We start from the raw sequence: 14,024 nt of genomic DNA, 5'->3' as shown, positions 1-14,024 counted from the left end.
TGGATTCTCTCTCCACTCTGATATAGATTTTTGGTGGGAAAAGGAGAGATACTATAATTGTCATCATAGAGAGTAGAATTTAAAAAGAGTTTTGAACAAGGGGGGGTAAGCTCGTGAAAAGGAGTCTATTTCAGGATTCTGGAATGGCATAGAATATAGCATATGGCCTTTACGAGAAGAAAGAGAAAGGATTGTTAGTCAGTGGACTTTTTGTTTTGATTCTTTCTTAGTTTTTATGCATTCTTTTTATGTACTATTTCTTTTCTGTTTGAACTATTTTCTAGATGATCCTTAATATAAATGTACTGTTTAAGGGGAAATGCCAACTCTTAGTCATCTAGAAAAGCTGTTTCACTCTGACCTAAGATTAATGGGTATAGATAGTAACAGGAAGCCCAGATTGGAAATAGATCTAGTTTTGGAATTCGCCATCACAGAACACCAATAGATTAAATAGATATAAGTGGAGCTTATCAGTTGCAAAGGAGACAGGAAGCCTCTATCCACACCCACGCCCCCTTGCACAGCAGGTTTGAAAATTACTAATATACTCCCGTTGCTGTTGTTAGGTCATCTTCATATTATCCTTTATTATGAAATGAGTGGGGACTGCAGACACATGAGCCTCAGCTCAGATCCCTTTGCCTGTGGATATATAGCCAGTTGCCAAGAGTGTTGTTTAAAAATGTAATCTGAAGTAACAAATCAATGCAGGCAGGGAACAGAGAGAGGGAATGGAACCATGAGAAGTGTTTTTCTTTTTCTTTTGTGTTATTACACCCATTTTACCAGAAGATCTGTGCAAGCAGTAGCATGAGGACCCCTTTTCCCACCTACCCCTCCCCAGCAGACAGTGGGTATGTTCTACTTAGAGGCGACGTCTAAGATGATGGGAGGTGAGCCCCAGGACCCACTGCCCAGACTATATCCCCCAGGACTCCTCTGGAGCACCTAATGGAAGAGGTTGGTACTTTGGCCTGGGTTGACAGCCATCTTGGCTGGCCCTGTACACCAAGTGCCAAAACGCCGTTTTAATTTGTGCTGAGGAGGCAATATCAAAAGTCAGGAATTCACCAGGGCAGGAAGTCAGGGCTTTGAATGGCCATTTCCGTGACTTTTCCAGCCCAATTGTTTGGAAGCAGCCAACTCCTATCAATGCAAAAGCTGTCATTATGCTTCCCGCCACCCCACACCCCCAATAGCTCTATTAAGGAAGGAACCAGAAGTGTCATTATTGACATGGCAGTCAGTGGGTTCTGATTTCCAAGTGTTGACTTATTACTGGTCCACTGATTTGAGACTCTTGCAGACGAACCAGAAGTGTAGAGTTAAACAAGCTGACAAAGACACGAGTCAGAGGAAAAACATGAGTACATTTCTCTGCTGTGCAAGGACATCCTCTAAATTATGAAAATATTGGATTGTTCTTTTGGACTACTGTTTAGTGACATCCGAGAAATAAGTGAAGATCTCTGACCAATGAAGAGCTAGCAAGGAGATATATATATTTATCTGGGAAAGCCACAAAGCATACCACGATTGCAAGTCTTCATAATATATTAAACACCTCGTGTCTTGACCCTCAGTCATTTGAAAAAGTTTTCTTTTTCATTTTTCTTTTCTTTTTTTACTGAATATACAAGATGTGTTGTAGAATTCCGAAACTGATTTAAAAACTTTATGACTCCTGTGACTTGGGTTACTGCATAAGAAATCTTCATGTCTGGATTAAAATGTAAAGATTTTATTGAAGCAACATCTCTAATTTATCCAAACATAGTGTCAATCCAAGAATTATTAATTCAGTTTGCTAAGAAATCAAGTTAAATTTTGATGCCTAATAAACCAAAATAGAAATTTAATAACTAAATATTTGCCATTCAATCGCCTGTTTAGAAAAAATAACAGTCATTCCTTGGGGCTGCTTGATACAATGCAGTCTTTCCATTTGGGGGCACATCTTGAAACTGATGACACTGATGTCATTAAAAAAAAAACCTTTCCATTTTTCTAGTGAGAATTTGGCAAATTATTTGTATGCTAATGGGAATGAGCCTGGTGAGAACGAGGAGAAAATTAGGAGGGAGACGTCCTAGGGCAGATGAGAAAAGATGGCCCCCTATTGATTGAGGGGGATGCAGTCCCTGGCTGGAATGTAGGGGCTTCTTCTCTGGTAGCAGCACACTAGGGAGAGCATGGGGGGCCCTGATGCCTGTAGCTGTTAAATGGCACAGTGGGAACATGTGGACATTTTCTTTCCTTCTTTTCTGTTTTCTCATCGGAACAGCCGAGGACACAGGCATCTGCTGAAAGTGAGAACAGGTGAGGAAGTCCTGGGGGGTCGAGAGCGAGAAGAGGCACCAATGACCTGAAATAGTCGTCTGTCCGATAGGATGGAGGTGAGCCACTTGCTGTGTCCTCGATGCATTTTCAGTTGACAGTATTATTATTATTATTATTAAGAATCTGTGTGTCACTCAGTCTAGTCTGCCCAGTCTCAGTTGTTTCCTGCCTTTGAAAGATATAAAGAAAAGGGGCTGAGAGAGGGGTCTTATATTTGCGCCCCAGAGACCCTGCATCTCTTCTAGCACAGGACCCGATGGCACGTGAACAACGGTGACCCAAGTCCTGGCCCGTCTTCCTCTCCCCCTTTTCCTTTTTTCTCCCCTTCACGCTCTCTTCCTTCCACCTTCTCTTACCCGCTTTTCCACACTCCTTCCCTAGCCTTTCCTCTAATGGTGTTCTCTACACACATCTTGCTCCTAAACATAAGATTGAGAATTACCCACAAATAAATGTGTATATAACTTACAAACAAGTAAATATGTATCTACTACTGAACTAATTTTTACATTAAAGTATATCCAAAGTAAATAAAATAAAACAGATCCTAAAGTATAAATTTTAAACATTTTAAAATTATTTCTTTCTTTTGAGAGAGAGAGAGAATGCATGCACATGCCTGTGCTAGCAGGGGAGGGCTGGAGAGAGAGAGGGAAAGACAGAATCCCAAGCAGGCTCCACGGCTTGATCCCATGAACTCCGAGATCATGACCTGAACCAAAATCAAGAGTTAGATATTTAACTTACTGAGCCACCCAGGTGCCCCCAAAATACACATTTTAAAGAGGCCTATACTCTTTCACCCAGAGTAAGCGATTTGGGTGAGGGAGTAATGAGGAATTTTTCATTGAGATAAGGGCGCCTGAGAGATGTGGGTGCCAATGTCAGGTTCTAGGATTGCCAGTCCTACAGGCCCCTTCTGAGCTCCAGCAGAGTGGAAATCGGGACCTTGAGGATGGGGCTGTTGGGAGATATTCCCAGTGTCCCCAGAATGGGGAAGATGTGCTTAAACATAGTCACAGACACCAAGGCCCACATTTTCCTGGGTCACCATTGTTCATGTGACATCAGACCATTCCCAAAAAAGGTTCAGGGTCTAGGCATGAACATAAAAATAGCTTCTCAGTGAACTTTTTTGGACATCTGTAAAAGATAATAGGGTCTCAGGCTACACTGGGCGGCATGGAGCCACATTTTTAAAACTCTGGAGTAACAATATTATTGTCAACTGAATGGATGGTACGGGGTAGAGTGGTAGGGGAGGGGGAAGAGAAATTTGGGTACGTTTAGATAAACTCTCAATAAGAGCAGAAAGCCCACTCCCTGGTCTCAGGGGTCATCTGGTAGGTCCTTCATATTCAGAAGATGAAAACATAATTTCAATTCAGATTTGATGGAGAAATACAATTTTTGGAAGAGTACACATTTCATTTCCTTACAAGCAGTTTGGAAAACAACAGCACAGACTTACAAGATCTGCTTCATCTCCTAGAGCACAGCGTTGTACTGAGTAAACAGCAGCACCGGTTACAAGAGCCAGTAAAGGTCTCATGAAAATCTACACTTATGCAAAGTACCTTCTGTACTCCTGAGAAGCCACCTCCATCTGACTCAGAGTTCACTCACAGAAAAATAATTAAATCCCTGAAAGTCAACAACGGTTGATTAAGGACTGGAATGATACTCTGCAGCATAGTAGGAATTGTGATGAAGATACAGTCCTTGCTTTCAAAAGAACTTACCCACTTGCAGGTAAATTGAAGACAGAAATTGCAACATAGCTTAATACACTGGAGTGTGATATTACTTAGATAAATGAGAGAAGGGAGCAGAAGTGGAGGAGGAAAAAGAGAAAATTACGTTTGAGGCAAAACCTTGTCCAAGAGTTCGAGAGAACCAAAACAAGCAAACAAAAAAGAGGGAAGAGAGCAGAAAGTTTAGACCAGAAGAAAAGAAAGAAAAAATAAAATGGAAGTATCCAGAGAAACGGAGACCCTGGTGCCTAATGCTTGCTCACATCTCCTTATATTTTCCATTAATTAATATACTTACTGAATAGGCAAGTGTCTCTCTCCTAAGTACCAGGCAAAGTGATAGGGAATAAACATGAGCGTTAAAGAAAACATGATCCCCCACTTGGAAGAACTTGAGTGCAGGAGAGCCAAGTGGCAAAGTGATGGTTACTTCGCAGTGGGTGACTTAACACTGGGTGACTTAACACTGGGTGACGGATTCGTTGCCTGAGAAAGCTCGAGGAGAAGCTCAGGAGGAAGTTAATTGACCCACAAGGGCTCTGTGCTCCAGGATCTCAGATGTTTTGTTTTCATGGATGAAAACTTAGGGAAGAACATGCTGAAATTAATGGATGACATTGACTTTTCTTTATCCAAGACACAGTTCCCCACTAAGCAGTTAGACAGATCAGCTGCGGGTTCATCTGTCCTTCCTGGAGGCACGGTTTCACTAACCAGGGATCTCAGCCCTGGTGTCACGTGAGAATCACCTAACAGTGATGCCTGGATTCGACAGCAGAACAATTAATCAGAGTTACTTGGGTGGTCACCGGGCAAAGGTATTAATTTAAAAACTTCTCCAGGTGATTCTAATCTGTGTGCGCCTGCACACAGACCTGGACGGATTGCCACCATAGCAGTTTGTCCAAGGTTTCTGACTTGGTCCCAAGTGTATAACAGAGTCAGCGTCTTTGCTCAGAGACACGTCTGTCCTCTCTTATACGTCCCCTTTTGCACACTGCACACTGTTTAGTTGAATCCGTATGACATTTGGTCATTCATGAAGTAGATTTTAAAAGTTTTTAAATAGATTTTATTTGTGGAGAACTCTAGTTTTAAAAGTTTGGCTATCTGCTGCTGTGCCATATTTGATGGCCAAAATATATCATAACTAGTCAAAGAATTCTTTCCCAGGTATATTTAGTGCAAAAAAAAAGTAAATTCTGACAGTATTACATTTTCATGAGAATATAATTTTCAAATAATTAATTCCTATCTGTTCATTGCAATCTCTAGGAAATGGTTAAGTATATCTACACATCAATATCCATTTTTAAAGAGGATTAGGAACAAATCCAGGATGTTTCTGTGAAATAATCTGTAGATTATTGCTTTTTAATGGAACACTTCTACTCCAGCTTCTTCTATCGATTTTAATGCTTTCTCCCCTATAGATTTTATAGGCAATGAATACTAACCCAAATCTTGACATTCTATGACCTCTGTGAGCCTTTTCAGTGCTGCCTCGGTGTTTTGTACTACGGTCTTCTGTTGGCCTTGGCAGTTTAGGGCCTGGAAGCAAAACAGTTTTCAATTGTCTGCTTGCAAAAAATACCAGAAAGTATTACGAGACTAGTGGCGTTGCCAAAATGTTTTCTTCTTTCTTTGTCCAGTCTCTCACAGGAAATACAAGATTCCTACATCCTTTTCCTTTGCAGGTAGGAAAAAGGGGTGGGGGAGCTGAAAACTCCGTTAAGACAGAATTATTCCTTTCTTCACAGGCTCTTAGTCAGAGGGTACTGTTGCTAGGGGCCATGGAACTGGTCTCTCTCCTCTCTGTGACATCTATTCAGGTTTTTTTTTACCTCTTCTTTCTGACCAGTGGAATAACTACACTTAATAAGTGGCAACAGTTTATTTTTTTTAATGTTTATTTATTTTTGAGAGAGAGCACAAACAGGGCGGGGGAAGACAGAGAGGGAGACACAGAATCTGAAGCAGGCTCCAGGCTCTGAGCTGTCAGCACGGAGCCCGATGTGGGGCTCGAACTCATGAACAATGAGATCATGACATGAGCTGAAGTCGGACACTTAACTGACTGAGCCACCCAGGTGCCCTAGTGGTAACAATTTATGAAGCGTGATCAAAACTAATTGCAATTAAACATTTTTCCCTTCTGAAACACTTAAACATAATTGGAACAGATTACTTTCTGGGTATCATAGAATCTCATGGATATTGGAAAACTTCTTGAATAAGAGTCAGTGCTGATGCAATGCTGCAGAAGTTATGCCTTGTTTAAATAAAGCAGGTGTAATATGGATGGTAGACTTTCTATGTCAAAAATTATATTAAAACATATGTAAATATTGAATCATTACGTTGTAGGTCTGAAGCTAATATGATGTATGCCAGTTACAGTTCCAAAAACAAAAAGAATTTATGTCAGGGGTGCCTGGGTGGCTAAGTCACTTGAGCATCCGACTTCAGCTCAGGTCATGATCTCACGATTCATCGGTTTGAGCCTCACATCAGGCTCCGTGTTTATAGCTAGCTCAGAGCCTGGAGACTGTCTTCAGATTCTGTCTCTCCCTCTCTCTCTGACCCTCTCCTGCTCGCTCTCGCTCACTCTCTCTCTCTCTCTCTCTCTCTCTCAAAAAATTAATAAAACATAAAAAAGTTTAAAAAAAGAATTTGTCAGTTGTATCTCCAAAACAAAGAATTATATCTAAGTATAGAAATCTATAAATTATTGCAGAGAAGCAGTGTGGTGACTTTTTTGGTAAGTTTTATTTTATTTATTTTGAAAGAGAGAATGCAAGTAGAGGAGGAGCAGAGAGAGAGGGAGAGAAAGAATAGCAAGCAGGCTCTGTCGGGGCTCCAGCTCAAGAAGCATGAAATCATGATCTGAGCCGAAATCAAGAGTCGGACACTTAACCACGTGACTGAGCCACGTGGGGGGCCGGCAGTTTGGTGAGCTTTTAAATGATGACAAATTAATAGCGAAACAGAATGGTTTATACAGACCACCTTGTCAGAGTGCTTTCTTAATCTAGGTGTCCAGGATTCTGTAAAAGCAGCATATTGTAAAAGTGAAGGAATTCAGACATCTACATATTAGTTAGGACTTAATATTTACTAAATCGAAACAATCTAACAGGAAATGTTTCACTGTCAGCTGCATAGTTCAGGAGTTGAGGAAATAGAGAATGGAATTGCCCCTCTAGATTTACTTCTCATTGACCAAAGCAAATTGATAGGTGAAATAAAAGCAAAAAGAAATTGACAGAGTGGTGTGCCATTTCAATGCGCAAAAGAAATTTCAAAACAGAAGAGGAGGCATCAGTAAAACTGCATGTCCAGATACTCTACAGGAAGAAATAGTTCAAAATAAATGGAGGGGTCCAACAAATAAAATGAGAACAATCTAATTAAAACAAATTAAAAAGAAAAAGAAGCTCCTACAAACACAAATGAATACAAGAAGAACTTTCATCCAAGCCGATGTCACAGTGCAGTCCTCTGAAATCCCCGGTGGCCGGCCACAGACACTGTTATTACAGTGAGTTCATGGGTTTCAGGGAACCTTATGATACTTATATGAACTAGGACACGAAACACAAAGAGAAAAATAAATACAAAAGAATGACATGTTGGGATCATCGGAGTAATATTTGGAGGGAAAATACCTCAATGAACTACGATGTGTGGGGAGGAAAATGTGAAAATGGATGGCAAAAGTAACCTTAAGCTTTTATTTGGAGAAAGCTCGAGGAGAAGCTGGGTCCCCTGCCTTTAGAATATGGTATAATTTTCACAGATTACCACCAAAGGGAAATAGAACTCCAAAAATATTGTTTTGCTTCCACCTTTTTCTCAGGAGGATATACTGCAAACCAGAAGGAGCAGAAGAATAATTGATGCCAAAAAAGGGCAGGTCAGCATGAGAAAGTCTTCTGGTTTGAATCACTGGCTTCTAAGTGTTTGTCTTCTGTAAAATGATAATAAATGATAATAAAACAATTTAGTTGAACTTATTTTCTAAAAGTCTACTTTAAAGTAGTGTCATATTCTGTTAGTACTTTCTTCATTTTTTTGGCATGTTTCACATATTTTTGTTTTAATGAAATGGTGATGGCATCTGTTAATTATCCTTACGTCACAAAATAAAAAGTTCGCAGTGTTATGTTAGCTCCTGTTTTTAAGTTTTATTGGTTCACAAACTCCAAAAACCTGGGAGTCACTAGAGATTTTTTTTCAGTTTAAAACATTTCCTTTGAATAAGGAATAGATGCACAGGATAGAAATTGAAAAGGTTCATGTCATCACACAGTATTTTGCCTGCACTTGCCCTCCAGCCTATTGTCCTCTCAATTTTCCTCTGGAAGGGGAACCATTGCAAAAGATTCTGTATCTAATTCTGCACAAGTTCTGAAATTTGCATCAAAATCGCCTGTGCTCTTGACACAAATGAAAGCGTATGCAACTGATGTGTACTTCGCTTTTATCCCGCAAACTGTATACACCTCAGGACACGGTCACCACTATTTTAATTGTATGTGGACTTGAAACTAAACCCAGGTACTAAAATATAATTTATTGACGTGTTTGTGGAATCAATATCAGAAGTTCTTGAGCAATACTGTGAGATGAAAGGAATGTCCTGACACTGGAAAGATGACATTGTTAGTTCAAGATTTCACAAAGCAGCAAAAGAAGAATTTAAGAACTTACACGCTGGTAAACTTGATATCCGTCAGGAGCAACTGTATGTTTAGACTGATGACTTAATGCACATGTGAAAATTAGGGTCCTGTGATGATTGGGAACGGTCATGAATTCCTAAGACTATAAATAAAAGCTTCATCAAGTTTTCTGAACTGCTACGAGAAAAGACCATCTTGTACATTTAGATCATAACTAGCCATTTGACACCATTTCTCAGGACCTGTGTTTGTGGCTATGGAAGGTAGGAAGGATAAAGTGCGGCCCAAAACTGATCAAACACTTTTATCCAGAAGCGATTAATCAATTACCCCTTGTAGGTGCCTTAAAAGTTTACATCCCAATTAGAATGTTGCAGGTTTTACCTATTAGCATTGTATCAACACACTGATGACAACGGGGGCATGATTAGCAGATTTGTGATTAATGCAAGTAAGGAAGGAAAAGCAAATGGGTATCATCAGAATTTAAAAAGATCTTGACAATATGGAACAAGAAACTAATTAAGCCAAGATTGGTTCAAAGTATCAGCAGTCTAAGTGCAGGGAAGTAGATCTGGCTTAATTTATATAAAGAAAAGCTGTAGATTTTGTAAGTTAACTACAAATACATTTTTCTTAACAGACATCCGTGCCTTCCAACGTAAGGATTGAAACTTTATTTAGATCTACAAATCTTCTGTTTTTCTTGTATTACTTCCTCCCTTATGTTGTTTCTGTTCTCTGTTTCTGTAATTCCCGGAACTTTTGTCCTAACTTTCTCCCTTTCTATTCATGGGCCTCTTTTCACTCCCTGTGCCCATGCTGTGAGCTTAAAGTTCCCCTAAAACTACACTTAAACTCTGAATAATCTTATCCTGTGACTTCCTTTCTTTTATGATATGATACCAAATATTTCTGTTCTTTAAGAATTTTGTAAAATGCTGAAACTACCAATAGCTTTCTAGCTCTGCTATGAATTTCTTTCACACACACACATACACACAAGCACACATTTATGTTACATCATGGGAATTTGAGAAGGATAAACATCATGCTCATTGCTCTAACTTGATCCAGTATCTATGAACATAAACCAATAACACTGACTGTGTCATATGATCGATTAGATGAAAATTAATGGGAATATTATGTCAGGAGAAGAGCAGTAATAATTGTACTTATCAGAGCCTATTTGTATATTCAGTTGTGTGCATAATAATAGAGAATCTAAGTTATATGAGGAATATTTGAAGGAAGTAGAGATACTTTGCTTAGCAAGAGGAAAGATAAGTCATCTTCAATCTAAGGGGGGTGTTATATAGAAGTTAAATATTTGCAGAAAACAGACCTAGGATCATTTTTTTTAAAGAACAAGGTGGTGGACTTTATTTTAGAATAAAGAATAACTTCTTAATAATTAGGCCTGTACCAAAAGTAGAATGAGCTATTCTCATACTTGAAAAATTCCCAGCACTAAAAATGTTCCAACAGTGACTGAGGGATGACCTCTCATGAATATTTTTTAAACGTTTTTCTTAATGTTTATTTTTGAGAGAGAGAGGAGCAGAGCATGAGTGGGGGAGGAGCAGAGATAGAGGGAGACACAGAATCTGAAGCAGGCTCCAGGCTCTGAGCAGTCAGCACAGAGCCCGATGCGGGCCTCAAACTCACAAACGGCAAAATCATGACCTGAGCAAAGTTGGACGCTTAATCAACTGAGCCACCCAGGTACCCCCCCATGAATATTTTAAACAACAAAACATTTATTTATCTAATAGTGCTTTCTGATTTTTCAATCTGTTGTCTGTTTCTTTGGGTTCTAAATACTCTATCTGGCCTTAGATGGAAGTTTGGTTTTCTTACTGGATTCATCTGACTCTGAATTATCTACCTCGTTGCTACTTCGCTTTGAACTGTGATTTCCATGTGTCTCGAAACTCTTGACCCACTGCTTACCGATTTTGGCTCTGTACCTTGCTCACCTCTAGACCCTGAAAGCACCCCATCTCGGATGTCTCACTTGATTCCAATAACTTCATCCTTGAACCACCTATCAGGTTTTATGTATTGTTTTGACTAGACCTTTCTCTCTTACCTGCTCAGTGCTTTCTTTCATGTGCTGGTTCCCACAAATATTACATCATCCCTTCATTACTACGAGAGCTGTCTAATGGGGCACAGCCACCAGTATATCTTCCTTCTGTTTGGGGCTCCTTATTTCCCATAAATTCACATGTACCCTTCCAGCCCATTAATTTTTCAAAATGGTACTTTAATTATTGCTGTCTTTCCAAAACCACTGTCTCAGAACAAATGTTTCCCACTAGCTATGGGATGAAATCAACTTGGGATACTGTAGCCAAGTACCATAGATTGGATGGCTCAAACAGTAGACACCTTTTCCGCACCTTCCAAGAGCAAGGTGCCCACTGATTTGGTTGTTGATGAGGATTCTCATCCTAACTTGCAGAGAGAACAAACTCTCTGGTGTTTCTTCTTATAAGGGCACTAATCCCATCGTGGGGTATGAAGGCCCCTCCCTAATTATTTCCCAAACACTTCATTTCAAACACCATCACTTGAGGAGCCGAGACTTCAACATAGGAATTTGGGTGGGACAGAGGACACACATTCAGTCCATATCAAAGTATATCTTTATGGTTTGGTTCCAAACTATATTTCTAGTTTTATTTCTCTATTTCCTTTCATAATTCTTCTACAACTAAATCTGTTTGTTTACTCTTTTTCTATGACTCCCTTATAAGCTATACCCACCTCTATTTTTCATATCCTAACCATCTTTATTATCATTTGCTTAAACTGTCTAACTCTGTATTTTATTTGACCTTCACGTGACAATGTGGTTGGGGGGGGTAATTCTCCCCCAAGTATATTGTAATTGTTGTTAAATTTAAAAACTGTGTCTTAGACTTTTTGGACTGAGCACATAAGTCTCAAAAGCATAGTTTTTGGTTTGATTCACCTTTACTCTCATTCATTCAACAGCATTTAATGACCACCTATTTTGTGCTAGCAGAGTAAATACAATTCTCCACCATGTGATCCTTTCTCAAAATGTTTTACTGTCCCTAAAACTTTTGTGTCAATATCTTAAAGAAAAAGGCCATTTCTCATTTTACCTTTTTCTTTATAACTTTATGTTAGATTGCCTGCATCACCTGCCCCACTGATGACTCTCGGAGATGTCAATTGTGCCATAAGCCCAAGATTACCATCTTTGCCTTCTGTTTCTTTTGGAAAACAGAGAAGGAAGGCTAATATAATGTGCTTTTAGCATCCTTAACTTTCAAAAGATCTGAGGAAATAACTGGAAAAATTAAGCAAAAAAAATTACTCTTCTTCTCCATCCCCTTGGTTAATCTTAAACATAACCCAGTGTCTGGCAGTAATGAGCACTGAAAAAATAGACTGAACATTGAATGAATTATTTCTCTAGACAGTTGCCGAAATCTGCCAGCCTGGAAGCTAGAAAAATTAGAAATAGGAGCGGACCTCAAAGATCATCTAGATCAACTTGTTCATTGTCTAGATGATGGAACAGAAGTCCATAGAAGGTAAAATGTTCATCCCCATGTCAGAGAGCAGACGATCTAGATTCAAACTCTGATCCTACCCCGTTCTAGCACTGGTTTTTAACTGTATCTCAGAGTCTACACCACATAATTTCACTGAGTCTAGGTGTATAACTTAAAGGTATGTTGAAGAAATTTGCGGAGAATATGACAGCAAAGGCTATAGCCAAAAAAGACCCAGGAAGAAAAATATAAAATGGAAGAGGATAGATTTATTTTTAACAAGAAGCACTTGGTGATTGCTATCTTTCTTTTATGACTTTGATAAAGTTCTATGTTAGAACCAAAGGACAAACTAAAAGAATCTTGAGTTCCTTACAAGCTATAGGATCTTTTTTTTTAATTTCCTTTTTTTTTCCCCTGCATCCACTACATGCATCTGTATTTTTGGTATTAATCTCTGAAAGGAGGAAACAGTAAAATCTCCAAACTCTCTGTTTAACTATTTGAAATCCGCTGCTCTGTTTCCATGATTCTATAAAGGGCAAAATGGTTTGGCTGTCCTGTTACTGACTGATCTGCTATTTGGACGTTCTACATCCTGGGCCTTAGAGGAAAGAAACACAGTCCTTTTGGGGAATGTCAACGTGACTGTTTTACCCTGGCTTCTTTCCTAAAGTTCAGGAAAGGCCATCTTTCAGAAGCACATAAATCCACTTGCAGATAAAACAAAAGGAATTATTTTCTTCACATGAGAGTAAAACCCTTATTTACTTTTTAAACGTCTCTCCTGCTTCCACCTTGGGGGAAGCTTCTGGTATCTGTGTTCATTTTAAGCCTGTCGCATCTGTCCTCCTTTGAATCTCTGCCTTGTTTTGTCCAACCTGGAGGATAACAACGTCTATGACTTTATATATCTTATTTCCAGAAACAATAGCCTGTGGCACTTCCATTATTTATTCTTTCTCCTTCTGTCAGTGACATAATGGTCTGCCGCTTGCCAAAAACCCTGCTTTTCCAGACCAGTGATTCCATTCCCTCTAGCATTTTCTCAGATTTAATTTCTTGTGAGAGAAAAAAATATGGCTGATAGTTCTGCCAAGTGGGAACTCAGCTTTGAATGAATTAGGCTGGACTTTAGCATATGCTTGTGGCCAACATTCGAATTGTTGATGAAGGTGTAGTGGTGGTGACGAAGGTGGTAGGTGATGGTGGCGGTGGTGGTTGTGACGTTGACGGTGGCATTATTTTGATGATGGTGGTGGTGGTGATGGTGGTGGCAGTGGGGGTGTGGGTGGTGGTAGTGGTGGGTGTCTATTTGTTGGTGGTGCTTAGAATGATGTGTTCCCCATTGCAGAATAATAGAGAAAAAAATACAACAATAATTTAAAAGTCTAACATGACAGCAAATCACTTATAATCAGTATTATACTATTTGATTCTCAAGTGGAAAAATAATTAAATTATCTTTCTTGAGAATAAAACTTTTAGTAATATTACCATTTACTCTGTCTTTGGCATTGCAGTCTCATATATTTATTAATCTTATATATGGGAGAGCCCCTAATAAATATAAGAAATAAAATTAGAGAATTATGTTTATGTCACCTGAGTAAATCAGTTTCTTTACTGGAATGTACTTAATAAGCGTCTCCTAAGCACTCAGCACTGATTTTGGCACTGAGGGGGCTATCATGGTCTTTGTTTTC

At 39.2% G+C, this 14,024-nt stretch overlaps 1 protein-coding gene across 2 annotated transcripts in view; it reads left to right on the top strand.

Moving 5' to 3' along the window:
• CHRM2 (cholinergic receptor muscarinic 2) overlaps positions 1–14,024 on the top strand; it is a 150,884-nt gene that overhangs the window by 100,107 nt on the left and 36,753 nt on the right. Inside the window, exons 1-2 of one of the 2 annotated variants that reach the window (XR_003914740.1) lie at positions 2,327–2,399; positions 7,957–8,024. The gene's annotated coding sequence lies outside the window, so the exon portion shown is untranslated. Of the gene's footprint in view, positions 1–2,287; positions 2,400–7,956; positions 8,025–14,024 lie in introns of those variants that run through there. The other variant, XM_029955430.1, reaches the window with a different exon arrangement.

This window comes from Suricata suricatta, chromosome 2 (assembly GCF_006229205.1).
Source record: "Suricata suricatta isolate VVHF042 chromosome 2, meerkat_22Aug2017_6uvM2_HiC, whole genome shotgun sequence".
NCBI classification, from domain to species: domain Eukaryota; kingdom Metazoa; phylum Chordata; class Mammalia; order Carnivora; family Herpestidae; genus Suricata; species Suricata suricatta.
Note: the sequence above shows the minus strand (reverse complement) of the source record. Positions and strands in the feature narration are given on the sequence as shown.